This window comes from Alexandromys fortis, unplaced genomic scaffold, assembly GCF_014885135.2.
Source record: "Alexandromys fortis isolate MF-2015 unplaced genomic scaffold, M_Fortis_MF-2015_v1.1 scaffold_7, whole genome shotgun sequence".
Lineage (NCBI taxonomy): Eukaryota > Metazoa > Chordata > Mammalia > Rodentia > Cricetidae > Alexandromys > Alexandromys fortis.
The window spans coordinates 10,203,273-10,217,749 of NW_026067920.1; positions in this window are offsets into that span (position 1 = coordinate 10,203,273).

Below are 14,477 nucleotides of genomic sequence, written 5' to 3' on the forward strand. Positions count from 1 at the left end.
TATTATATTTTCAGGAAAAGCTCACCAACTGATGTCACCGTACCTATCTTTCCAATGCATAGAAACCTTACTAGGGACACATCACATTTAGCCATTACTTCTTGTATTTATATTCTTTATTATTAAAATATTTAAACCCCACTATAATTAAACATATAAGGTAAGTTATTACATATTTTAATAAAATTAGTCTTCATAATGTTTTGTTTCAATATGAAAACTTATTGATTTAAAGTGTTATGATTGGCTTTAATTTATTTTGCTTTAATTTCTTTCTCTGATCATACCTTTGAATCCTTTTGTATTCTTTTGACAATTTGGAAGCTTCGCTGGCTGGGATCTTTCCCTGAGATCACTGCTCTCTTTATTTCATTTAACAGAAGGATTTTCTTAAACTGTTTATCTCCTAGAACACAGGACTTAGCTCCATTTCACTTTCTGGTGCCCGCTTTTCCTCAAATTGTACATTTTGTATTTTCCTTGCTCAGCTTGCCCCTTTCCATTTTTTGATCTGTAGGAGAATGACCACTAATGACTACATGACTGAGTCAATACAAGGCTGTTTTGAGATTTCCTCTGCCAATGCAATTAATCTAAAACTCTTCAACTAAGCCTCAGGCAGACTTTCTGGACAAAGGCAAAAACCAGCCACATTCTTTGCCAAAATATCACAACAACAGTCTCTAGGTCACATACTAAAATTCTCCTCCTCTGAAACCTCTTGAGCCAGGCTCAAATAACCCTTTACAACACTGTCTTCCATGGTCCTACGAGAATAGTCCATGAAGTTTAGCTTAAAAGCATACAATTACTTTTATAATCCAAACTCCCAAAGTCCACATTCCTCCAAATGAAAGCATCGTCAAGTCTATCATAGCAATACCCTAGTACTAATTTTTATTTTAGGGTTTCCACTGCTATGAAGAGACACCATGACCACGTGAACTCTTATAAAGGAAAGCATTTAATTGGGCCTGACTTATGGTTCAGAGGTTTAGTGCATTGTCCATCATGGAAGGAAGCATAGTGGTGAACAGGCAGCCATGGTGCTAGAGAGGGAGCCGAGAGTTCTACAGCCAGCTGGGTCTACAGCAGCACAAAGAGACTGTGAGCCGCTGGCCTGGCTTGAGCAGCTGTTCTTAAGTGCAAAGTGTCTTTTCCATGGACTGTTTGGCTATTCACCTTCTCCCTGTCATAGAGCCTGGTGGATAGCCTGACCCAAGACAGAGCAAACATAGTCGGGTCTAGAGTAGGAAGGCCAACTCCCATCTTCAGAGCTAGCTTTTTAATAGAGTAAAACAGCATTTGACAGTTTTTCCAATGTCATCTATACCAAAAGGACATTTTAATCCCTGTAAGACTGAACCCAATGATCAGAGGGAGAGACAACATCACAGAACAAAGGAAGTTAGGGGATTTTCATATTATTTGCTTGTGGAGAAGCAGAAGTTATCACAATCTGTGAAAACCTGGAAATTGAATGTTCCATTTTCTGGTCATTGGAACTGATTATCAAGTTTGTACTGAGGCTGAGCTGTATTGTAATAGAAAAAAAAAGCATCAAGTCTTAATGAGATCTGAATCCAAGGAGGAAAAGAGAGTAGAGAACTCAGGTAAGAGAAATCAGAAGTGAATAGGTCTAATCTAGTTTGAGGGAGTAAAGGAGACAGAGAAAAACTTAAAACAGGAATCTTTCCAGAGAAAGAAAGATGCCTTTGAAGCATAGGGGTACATACAGTGGAGGCAGGTAAGTGCCCTAGGGATAAAGTCTCAATCCAAGGGTGTTCCCAAAGAGATTGAGACTTGTCAAAGAGATGCCTGGTATCACAGTCAGAAGGCTGTATACAATTTTTGTACAATAGGTGTCCAGAAAGGTGTAGGGGAGCTGCCCGGCATTTGGTATGACTTTTGTTGAGAAGGCTCCAGTGAGCATGTGAGCACAGGCAGCTCTAGGAGGACACTTACCCAAGTATGTGAGGAGTGGGCAGAGCAATGGAGGAGAAACGTAGCCGAAATGATGAACTCCAAATTTTATAGTTGGATAGAGTGGATGGTGGAAGTTAGGGGGGCAAATTGGCAGTTTGGAAGGGAAGGGCTTGCTTTTTCTTGGAGAGACAGTGTCTCTCCTATTTCCAGCATTAAATGTAAGTTAGGGTATACTGGAATCACCCAACTGGTCCACTCTAGTGATAGAAAGTTTTATTGGGGGAACAACTGCCAGGGCTATTGCTCTGGGAGCAAAGGGAAGCAAAATGGAGGAAAATCAAGTGCCTTTTATGGCAGCCAGCAAGCCGGGGTCTTTGGGATGACAAAGGCTCTTCAGATTGACTGAGAACTAGATGCCCTTGTCCTAGGTGGTTGACCTATGGAGGTAGATTAAGCGAAGTTCCTGGTAAACAGAAACCTATCATTTGAAAGTCCTGAGGAATGCTGAATTTAGGTTTATGGAAAAATTAAGAATGCCACATAGGTAGTTCGGTATTACCAATTATCATCCATTATCCTGTTACTCAAATCTTCTATTTGTATAAACTTAAGGGCCCAGAAAAAGTCATGCATACATTTAGGATTCTATGAAGCTAGCTGACCAACAACTATAAATTTCAGATCTGGGGAGATTCATAATGTTGCAAATGTATAATTGAATTATCCGGAGATATCTTAGCCCCTCAACAGGCTTTCTTTGTCCACCTCTGTGTTGGCCCTAAATCATTATGAGTATCACACGAAACCTTTTAAGTTGTATTAGCCGTGTGACCAGAGCTTTAAAGGAGGTGGGAAAGTCGGATGGAGAAGGTGGTCCAGGAAAGCGTTATGCAGAGTGTGAAATGAGCATACAAGAAAGACCTGCTGGTAAAGAGGAAGGTGGAAATTCCAGCCTTCTGAGCAGGAGGGACCGGACTATTCCCTAAGGAGCCCCTGTGCCCCTCCCTGTGGCTATCAGGCCCTTGAAACAATGGACCTCCAAGAATCCTTTTTCCCAGAATCTCACTCTGGGAAAGGAAAAGGCTGATGCTTAGTGCCAAGCAGAGGGGAAATGTGTTTGTCCACAAAGATTTCACACAGTTCTTGCAACTTTTTCAGAGCACTTTGGAAGAAAGACTGGAGCCTGACACAGATGGGCAGGTCCACAGCCGGCCTAAGTCGTGCACACCTCTTAGAAGTCCGTCTTTCTCTGGTGAACGTTCCCTGCTTCTGCTACTTTCCACAGGTCTCGGTCTAATCTCTTGTTCCAGGACACAGAAGCCCAGCACACACTGCAGATAGCCACCCAGGCCCCAGTAGCTGCTGCTGTCATTTGGATCAAAGTCCTGGCTCTTGAGGGTCCTAACAGGCTAAGCTTGGCCACGCCACCATGGATCAATTAAAGAGATAAGCAGTAGTGGAGATAGAGAAAGAGTTACTCAATCTGACCCAGCTGGGTGGTTTGTTTTTTTTTTTTTTTTGTTTTGTTTTGTTTTGTTTTTTGTTTTTGTTTTGTTTTGTTTTTTCTTTTGCAAACTTGATACAAGCTAGAGTCAGCTGGGAAGAAGAAACCACAGGTGAGAAATACCTCCATCAGACTGGCCTGTAAGCAAGCTGTAGGGTTGTTTCCCTGAGTCATGATGGATAGAAGGGACACCGGCTCACTGTGAATGGTACCATCTGTGAGCAGTTAGTCCTCAGTGTGGGATGCATCTAAGAAAGCCGTGAAATCCAAGCCAGCCATCAGAATTCTTCCAGAGCTCCTGCTTCAGCTCTGGACAGCAGATTCCCGCCTTGAGTTTTTGCCGTGACTTTCCTCTCTGATGGACGGTGATGTCTTAGTGTAAGCTAAACAAACCCTTGCTTCCGCGGGTGGCCTGGGTCATGGTGTTCATCACAGCAACACAAAGAAAACTACAGCACCAGTCTCACTGGGAAGAAGAACCAATACAGAAATCCAGCGAGCCCTCTGGAGACCCCAAGTCTGTCTTTGGGGTTCTGACATGGGATTTAAGTTTAAGTAAAGGGTCATAAGTATGTACAAGTAAGCTCCGGTTCTGGTGCTATCAACCATCCTCCAGCCGTCATTGCGCATGCTCCCAGTTCCAGGTGTATCTGACAATGTGTACGCAAACTCCTTCCTTCTGGGAGGAAAGACTTCACTTCTGCAGCCTTTACCTTTTCAGACCCCTGGGAAAAAAATTCAAGCCCTTGGTATCTATTGTCTCTAGTGTTGGTAGCTGGGGGAGGGGCACAAGAGCCCTCTTTAGGATGTCTTGTTGCAGTCGGGACACTTGTACCAAAAGCTAGGAATACCATCACAAAACCTGAGCCCTAGAGCAAAGAGTCCCCCGCCCCACCCCACCCCACCTCGATTCCCGTTTCGCTGTTGATAAAATAATATATTAGCAGTAAAGCAAGGTTCTTTACATTTTCCTAGCTTTTATTTCCTGTCCTTCTCTGTCCAGGATCCCACCTGGGACACTGCAGTCAGGGCTTGTCTCCGACTTCACATATTTGAGAATTTTCAGGAAGGTTGCTCAGTTAGGGATTTGTTTGGCTTTTTTTCCTCCCCATAGTAAGGCTGCAGGTATTTGCTATTTCTAAACTACAGAAATAGCCTCATCACAGGCTATGCCTTTGTGTAAATTTCATGTGATTTTCAGGAGTCAATTATAATTCTTAAATTCACGAGGCAGTATCTTGTCTCGGTTTGGGGATATTCGCTAGCGTTATCCCTGAAGACAAAGCCCCTTTGCCATCTCCCTCTCTGAAATTCCAGTTCAGTACAGAGTGCCCCTGTACCCAGCCTCTATTTTTTTCTGGCTTCTCTCTTTTTCGTCTCACATAGCCCCCAAGCCACATTCCTTTCTGTCTGCATGGAAACAAGGACACGAGTGCCCCAAAGCATGGTGGAGGAGAAGGGTATCACTGTAGATAGGAGGAGGATATAGCAGGTGCATCTGGAAGGGACCAGACTGAACAGGGCCATGGGGGTGGGGGCGTGGGGAGAGAGAAAGAGAAGAGAGAGGAAAAAGGGCCAAGAGGACCAAGACAGCTCATGGAAACCAAGAGGGGCAAAACAACTTGTAATCAAAAGGGTTGAGTTTGAGTTATATTGAAATCACAAGCTGGATGAAGAGAAACAGAAGTTCAGTCCCCTGGGGTAGAGAGGTTTAGGGTGTGTGGGGGCTCGAGGGGGTGAGAACTGCCGGCAAAAGCCAGAGGTACTGAGTGAGACCCGTCCCAGGTTTCTTCAGGCCCCGACACTGTCCTGTCTCCTCAGCTGGGCTCTTTGCTTGCTTCATGCCGTCCATTGCATCTTTAGTGTTCAGTTCCAATGGTTCTGTTTGGTCCTTTTCCAAGTCTGTGAAACCACTTTGCTCTGGTTTCTAGGTTCCACCTTAAAACTTTGTCTGTATTCTTATGTTAGCCCTCAGTAGGAATGCTCTAGAATCATGCTAACCCCCAAACCTCGGGGCCTGTTAGGTCACACCCTCCCTGCTCCCAGCTGCTGCTCTTCCTCACATGTCTCCCCTTCTTATGTGGAAGTTTGTTTCTTGTGTTTCTCTGGGCTTTCATCAAACAGACGTGTTGTAGATTTGCTTGCTCATTTCTGCTAGGGTAGGGCAGACTTACTCTCATTTCAAAGTAGAGACTTCTCAAGCTCATGAGAGCAGGTTGTGGGCAATTTGTTTAGTTGGTTGCTCCCAATTTTCTCTTCAAGGAACCTCAGAGTAAGAGAGGCCTTTTCAGGCAGACTGGGCAGCTGCATGGTTTCTTGTGTTTGCAGGCCTTCTAGAACACTGAAATTTTTCTCTAGGGCCCACAACTCAAGTTTAGGCCAAAGACACTAACACGTTATATCATTGCATTGCTGTTAAGCTGTTAAATATCTGTCTGCCCCACCCCTGTCTCTCTCACCCTCCCTTCCCCCCACCACACACACACACACACACACACACACACAGAGAGAGAGAGAGAGAGAGAGAGAGAGAGAGAGAGAGAGAGAGAGAGAGAGAGAGAGACATTGAGGTGGTCTCAGTAGATAATATGATCAAAATTTTTATTTTATTTTTTACTTCTACAACAGAAAGAATGGCTGAGTGTTTAAGAGTCCCCGGATTCTATAACTTTCCAGGTGTCCTGTGAGTTCTATCAGTGGGACAATAGGGGACTCAGATCACTACTGCCACGTACATTCCTCCACCCTGCAGTTGTTCAGCTGAGTCCTAACATGCCATTAAGGCTGCTGAGGGTTATCAGTTTTCCTTTGTTTTAAGAATCTGGCTATGAGAATGGGGACCTGACGATACCTAGTGGGCAAGGGGTCTTTTCAAAGAAACTTGCAACAGTCTCTCGAGTGGAAGCGGCTATTGACGTACCATTCTCTGCTGCTCCGGAACAGTAGGAAATGATTAAATGGCCATTTAACCCAAATGCCGCTGCTCAGACATCTTTACCCCCACAGAATTGGCATTCACAATGAAGCCTCATACAAAATAGGCAGGGAACAGTAATTCAACTATTGAAAGTAGTTGCCTAGCAAATTTGGTTTGTTTTTATTTATTTATTCCTCATATATAGGAAGTAGTAATTCAAAGATGCTGGAAGAACAGGAGCTCAAACTCCAGTTATTTAGGAACAGCTTTTTCTTTTTTAAATTTATTTTGTTTTATAATTTTTTAAACAATCTTTTTTATTTTATGTAACAATCCCAGTTCCCCCTCCTTCCCCTCCTCCTGCTCCCTCTAAGCAGATTGATGACTACCTGAATTGCCATCGTAGAACCTTCATTCAGTAACTGATGGAGGTAGATGCAGAGATTCCCAACTAAGTACTGGGATAAACTCCTAGAGTCCAGTCATAGAGAGAGAGAGGAACGATAATATGAGCAAAGGGGTCAAGACCATGGTGGGGAATCCCCATCTACTCCTCAGAGAGGGTAAGGCCACCCATGGGGAGTCAACATCTGTCCTATCCCTTGAGGCCGGACCAAGGCCTTCTCCCTGTATCTAGGCTGAACAAGGTATCCCTTCATAGGGAATGGGCTCCAAAGAGCCGGTTCATGCACTAGGGATAAATACTGACTCAACTGGCAGTGGCCCCACAAACTGCCAAGCCACACAACTGTCGCCAATATTCAGAGGGCCTAGTTCAATCCTATGCAGGTTCCTCAGCTGTCAGTCCAGAGTTAATGAGCTCCTACTAGCTCAGGCCGGTTGTTTGTGTGGGTTTTCCCAACATGATCTTGACCCCTTTGCTCATATTATCGCCCCTCTTTCTCTTCAACTGTACTCCTAGAGCTTGGTCCAGTGTTTAGCTGTGGATCTCTGCATCTACTTCCATCAGTTGCTGGATGAAGGTTCTATGATGACAACTAAGGTAGTCATCAACTGCTTCCAGGGCAAGGGCAGTTAAGGTACCCTCTCCATTAATGCTTAGATTCTTAGCTGGGGTCATCCTTGTGGATTCCTGGGAATTTCCCTAGCGTCAGGTTTCTTGCTATGCCCATAATGATTCCCTCTGTCAAGATATCTCTTTCCTTGTTCTCCCTTCCTGTCCTTCCCTCAACTCGACCTTTTCAATTCCTCACGAGGAACAGCATTTTCATGCTGGGTGGTGGTAGCACAAGCCTTCAATCTAGACCTCGGAAGGCAGAGGCAGGCAGATCTCCAAGTTTGAGGCCAGCCTGGTCTACAGAACGAGTTCCAGGGCAGTCAGGGCTACACAGAGAAACCCTGTCACATATAAACCCAAACAAAACAAAAACAACAACAGCAACAACAAACACAAGTGTTCTGTTCAGTCACAATAAAAGTAGCCCTACAAAAGGTTGTTTTCTTTTTTTTTAACTTTAAAAAGAAGCTTTAATTTATTTTGTAGCATGTGCATTACAGGAATGGATTCAAGCATCCATAACTGATTTCTAATGTTGTAATGCAAAGGTTTTCTTTTCTATAATAATTTCCATCATACTGTTACAGGAAGGAGGCAGGGCACCCCAACTCACTCTTTCCTTTCTCTGTGTGGTAGAAGGTGAGGTGTGTAGGGATAAGTCCCACCCCTTAGGGGGCGTGTTCGCCTCGGGCTAATGTTTGCCTATAAATTTGGCGAGCATGCTCCCAGACACTGGTCTCAGCTGGAACGGTGGTTCTGTAAGTCTATTTCCCCATTAAAGCTGTCTGCATTCGTTACAATCTGTCTGCATTCGTTTACGCCATTACAGAGGTGGTTAATTAAGAGTGAAAGTGTGTCTGTGTGTGTCTGTGTGTGTGTCTTTGTGTGTGTGTCTCTGTGTGTGTGTTTCAGTCTTTGCCAGACTCTCATACCCCTCAACCCAATAGTGTTGATACGGGGGAATTTGAGCTTTCATTTCTACTTCAGTAATCCTGTGTCCCTCCGGCTGCCCACTGAGCAGTGGCAGAAAAGTCTCAGTGGAAAAAGTCAGAACCTTATTGTCACCATCCTGTCACACTGGAGCAGCCATAATGAGACATTCCTACTCTTCCCAACCAGAGCGGCATCAGCAAAGGCCTATGTGAGGGTCGAGACCCTCATTCCAGCCAACAGAAATGATCAACTTGACCCATGGTGTGGTGGGGGGGGCATTTTGAGTCCTTGAATGGCCCCCTCCAAACATTAAAATGATTGTATATTTCTTTCTCCTGAAAATGTTCAGAAGCCAGAATGAAAGTAAATTGAACATAGTCCAAAAGTCCATAAGAAAATATTCATTGTGTTGACTTTATGTCTTTCTTTGCTTCCTGACTATTGTGATGTGGACAATCTGTACCAGGACACACTGCACACCAGAATGCCTGGTCCACGTATTGGAAGCTAGAACTACTGGCTGAAATCAAGTCTTCCTCTCTCTTCCTTTGATTTTCTCAGGTACCTTCTCACACACAGAAATTTCAAGGACACGGTGATAACATAGCTTATTTCAAAGACGCTGCATAAATGGCATTTGAATGGGCTCATCAGAAAGGAATAAAAATGTTTGAAGAAATGAATATACTTAATGATGATCTGAATACTACACAAGTACATGCATGAGAAGATGCTTCATGGCGATCTATAAATATGGAAGTTTTATATCACCATTAAAACCTAAATAAAAAATGGTGAGTAAAAACATTCGTTGAAACAGAGACTTACATATTCAGATCCAAGATGGGGAACAAGTTCCAAACATCATAAAACCAAACAAATCTCTACAAACTCACTACAAACTTCACCAAATTTCTGAAGACCAAAGACACTGAGTAAATCTCGAAAACAAGAGACAAATGACTTGTACGCATCGGAAAACATTTGGAAGACAGCAGATTTCTGCTAAATCCTTGGCAGTGAGACATAAACGGTAGCACAGAGAGAAGGCACAAAAACAGCTTTGAATCCAGAATTCTCCAGGGAAACCTGACATTCCAGAGCATGGGATACTATAAGAGGTTCTCCTCATGACTAAAGTATTTTTACAGAAAGGAAATTATGAGAGAAGAGATCTTCAAGTGCAGAAACTAAGGATGAAAAAGTAAACATGCCGATAAATTCAATGCTTCCTTTTCTCACTGACACTCTTAAATAAGTTTGACAGGTGGAGTCAAAACCATGACACTGTTTGAGGTCATATTCGATGTAAATAGCAAATTCATTTAAGATACAATATACATTTCATAAGGTAGACAGTGAATTTACTGGAAGTGAAGACATCTGTCTGCACTGCCCTTAAGCAGGGAGGAGAGAGACGCTATTAGACTAACTGAAGGCACAGACTGAATACCCACAGCACTTGCTTACAAGCAGCACAGCATTGCCTTCAGCCATAGTATGGATAAATCAAAATGGAGGCTGGGTTTCTGTTCTCATTATCTAAAAGGGGTTACATTCCTTGGCTTTCATGAATATATTTTTTTAAAGCTCTAAGTAAATATTTGTGACCCATTTAATGAAATTAAAATTTGGCCTTTCTTCACAGTATAGGAAATAAAGTAGTTTTTAGTGCCAAGAATTTTTACTGTATATTTAAAGCTCACATTCTTTTAAAATATGTGAAGATGAGATTGCTTGCATTCCATATATTAATTTTAGTATTTAAGATTCTATTTAATTTAGCAATAATATATTTAATTTAGTATCCAGAGTCTACTTGTGTTTTTGTCAAACTTGTCCATACGATGTTTTATTCATGAGTGTGTCCTTCATAAAACCTATGCTGACTTCTTCAGAGTGTTTTACAATTGAGAAACCATTCCATTTAGAGTGTCATGCAATCAGCCCCTTTATCGTAGGCTTTGGTTTTGTTTACACATACAGAAACTAAAGACAAGAAAAAAAAGCAGAAAAAGAGCTCAAGTTTATATGGACAGTATCTATGAGGGCAAACCTTGGATATAAGCCTCTTGCTTGCTGGGAAGATTTTGAATATTACTGTCTTCCTCTATGGTTTCAGTAATACAGAATCTCAAACATCTCTTCAAGTGCTTCAAATAGAGCAGAAAATTGACTAATAAAAAACTGGCCAAAAGAAAATTTATTGTTCCTCCTATGCCAAGCCAAATATTGCGTGTGCATTTTTAAGAAATATTAAATTTTATTTTTTTGTGAAATTGATTCTAGTCATGAGATAGCCTTAATGTGGTTGCAAGCTGCTTTTTTATTTTAGCTCAATTTTCATTTTTATTGCTTCTAGAAGAGTAGAGCATTTATATTAAACTCTCTTCGGGCAAAATTGACTAAGGAGTTAATGCAGATCATTTCATATTTCCCAAAAGTGTTATACTAAACCCTGGCACTAGTGATTGCCACCGCATGACTGAGGAGTTTTTATGTTTCATTTTCTTCTGCTGTTTTCCTATGCAGATAATGTAGTCCAGAGTAGAGTCAGCTATACATTTGTTTAAACAATTATCTTCCTTTCATGAGCCACCAAAAGGAAAATGATGAATGTGTGACATTATAAACAATGCTTATCAAAGATGTTCATAAATTCAATTATCAAAGAAATTTGCTTTAGCCAAGAGTATCTTTCCAACTTAGAGGCATGGGAAAAACTTCCTGAACAGGACTCTGGTAACATAGTATGCTGGCTAGTTCTATGTCGACCTGACACAAGCTAGGGTAATTTGGGAAGAGGAAATCTCACCCGAGAAAATGCCAAATCAGGTTCACTCACCTGTGGGCAAGCCTATGGTACAGGCTTTATAATGATGGCTTATTTCTAAGTGTGTTTAATTCTTACATATTTAAGGTATTTGTGTTTTAGGTTCATATTATGAATTTCTAATTTGAATCTATTATGTTGTAAGAGCAATTTACCATTTCAAGTTTTTAAATTTTGATGGTGTTTGTTTCATTGGTTATTTTTTTAAAATGTCTGTTGAACATTTGGAAAATGAGTATTCTTCTTTTGTTGGCTAGCATGTTCTACCCATCTATATATTTCTTTCTATATGTCTTCATTTATCTCTCTTTGTAGATCTTTTTAGTAATCTCTCAGACATACTCATGCCACAACTCAAGTAAATCAAGGTGTCAGAGTAAATCCTGAGATGATCCAAGAATCTGAGCATTACAGAATCACGGACGTCACATCCCCTCACCTTCTAGAATCATTTATACTGCCCTGGTCTTTAGGAGCAAAACGTCTGCTACTAAAATAAACAGCCCTGACTCTATTTTCTGTTGCTTTGCCTAAAGAAAATGGTTCCTGCCAGTAATGGTTAAGCTGATACTGTCAAGAAAACTTCTTGATGTCCTGGCACAGGGCATCAATTTTATGCTTCCTTTCCCCTGCGTAGAGGAAAGAGCTACAAGGTTGAAAGTAGAGAATGAAAGCTCCCTGAGGATAAAGAACCATTAGTTCACAAATGAAGGAGTCCACTGCACATAAAGACAGAAGCCGGCAGCAATATGGTGTGTGGTCATTGTAGCTCCACAGGGTCAGTGGTACATAAAGCCTCCGCAGATGATGCTACTGAGGAAAAAGTTAAATAAACCACTGCTGTATCAGCCAGTCAGACATCATTTCCCTTAGATGCAGTTAATATACTCCAATAGACATAGATGGCAGAGCTGCCTTGACAGGGTCTCAGGTAGCTCCCGTGGGTATGCAGCAGAAGCCTGGTTAGTCTCTACCACATATCTGTGTCCCCCTCATTAAGAGGTCCAGGAATGCATTGTTAATCTAGCAAGATGAGATCATTAAGGGGAACTTCTTAAATAAGAGAATAGAGTCTCTGGTCCAGATGAAAGCCTTGTGTTCAGTGGGGTGAGTCAACCTCCTGGCCAAGAGACTACCCCTAGGAAGGAGGGACCAACTTGATAAAAAGATAGGCTGAATAAACTATTCCTTTACCTTTTCTTCCTGGAGTTCTCACCCCAGCCCAGGCCACACACCACAAGAATGTGATGGGGTTTCTTAGATATGCCCACCTTTCTGATTCAAAATGGTACAACTTTCTGTCATTGTATTTTTTTTGTTTGTTTATTTGTTGTTTGTTTGTTTTTTGTGTTTTTTTTCCCAGAACCTAGGTTTTTTTGTTTGTTTGTTTCTTTGTTTTTGTTTTGTTTTCTGATACTTTAAGTGTCTTTCTCCAAAGGGGAGGGTGGCTGCTTGTCTGGATTCCTCTGGTCCCCCACGTCTGCTGATCTCAGACCGTGGCTTTTGTCCATGTCACCTCCATTTTCCTCCTCTGGACAGTTGGTGCATGTTGCAGCTTTCCAGATATGTTTTCTTTCCCAGAATTCCATCTTTTATTTATTAAACTTAGCTTCTCTCCAGCTGTGGTTTGGTATTATACAGAACTTCTTAATGACAGAGTTTAAAAATAGTGTGTATTGAAATATGGTATGTCTCCAAATATTTTAATTGTCATAAATTTCTAATAAAACACACATTAAATGCATATATGACACTCTAAGTTTTTAATAATCTTAAAAACACAGAATACATATAACATGCTCTCTCTCTATGTGTATGTATATATATATATATATATATATATATATATATGGAAAACCCAGTTAGTATATGAAACTGTGCTCACCATTAAGAGCTTATTATGTGAAAAACACACTCTGGCTTAGAAATCCTAGCTTTTGAGTACCCCAAATACTTTTGAAATTCAATGTATTTTGACAAATAAAAATCACAGTGTTGCTGGGCAGTGCTGGTGCACACCTTTGATTCCATTACTCAGGAGACAGGCAGGTGGAGTTCTGTTTGAGGCCAGGCTGGTCTACAGAACAAGTTCCAGGACAGCCAGGACGGTTACATAAAGAAACCCTATCTCTAAAAAAACAAACTACCACCCCTCGAAGAAATCACATTATATAATTGCAGTTTGGGTTGAAGGAGTTAGATGCCTAGATATTGTGAATAAAAGAAACTAGACAAAGATTGGATCATGTACAAGATGAAAGTCTCCTATCAGCAACAGCTGCAGGGGCAACGTGCTGGTACTTTATCAATAGCCAAACTTTCCCACCCCAAACCCTCCCCAACTCAAATCCTCCCCAAATCACAAACATTGTTTATCAAATGATTTGAATTTTAAACAAAAGAATCTTCAATAAATGTATAAGCATTCTGTACCCCATACACACCTGAGCCATGGCTGTGGGCAAGCCCACCCCTCCTCCAGCACTGCTGAATTCTTGTGCCAGGCTGTGCCCCATGGGGACGGTTCTGAGGCAGCGGCAGCAGGTCAGTGATCTGGAAGCCAGCACGTGGTGTTGGTGTGAAAGACAGTGTTTCCACACCGACCTGGGAAGTTTCTTCTCAGCCTTCAGCCCCTGAAGTGTTCAGCCTTCTCTGAACGCATCTGGGATTTTAAACTCAAATATAATTGTCCCCAACCTTCCATTACAAGTGAGACTAAGAACCCCAAGAAGTGACTCTAATTTCCCTGGTATCACCACGATTGTCTTAGACTGCACGGGATCTATTTCTAAATAGAAAAGAAAGTGATATTGATGAATGGAAGAAAATCCACCTTCAGGATGAACGTGAAGCAAATCTCTTCTGTAAGAAGATATGATATGATAAGATATAATTTTTGAATAGTAGACCATATAACATGTTAATGAGTTGAATAAAATGTTTATCTTAATGAATGCACTTATATTTAAATTACATTTCCCATAAGTTCCTCTAACATTAACCATATCATTGACTTAAAATAATTAATACCTATGTTAAACATCAAGACTTATCTAGACAAATTATTATTTCTTGGTTTAATATGGAATCCTTCTGTCTAAAGAAGTGTGTATCTTATATTTATGAAATGTGGACTGTTAGTCTTGAGTATGTCATATTTGTTTATTCTGTGGAATATTTGTTTAATGATGCAAAGATGTATTGCATTCTTTTATGTTGCATTTGTTTAACTCTGTGAAGCTGCATTACTTTGCTTGCCTAGACCACCTGATTGGTCTAATAAAGAGTTGAATCACCAATAGCTAAGCATAATAGGGATAGGCAGGGCTGCCAGGTAGAGAGAATA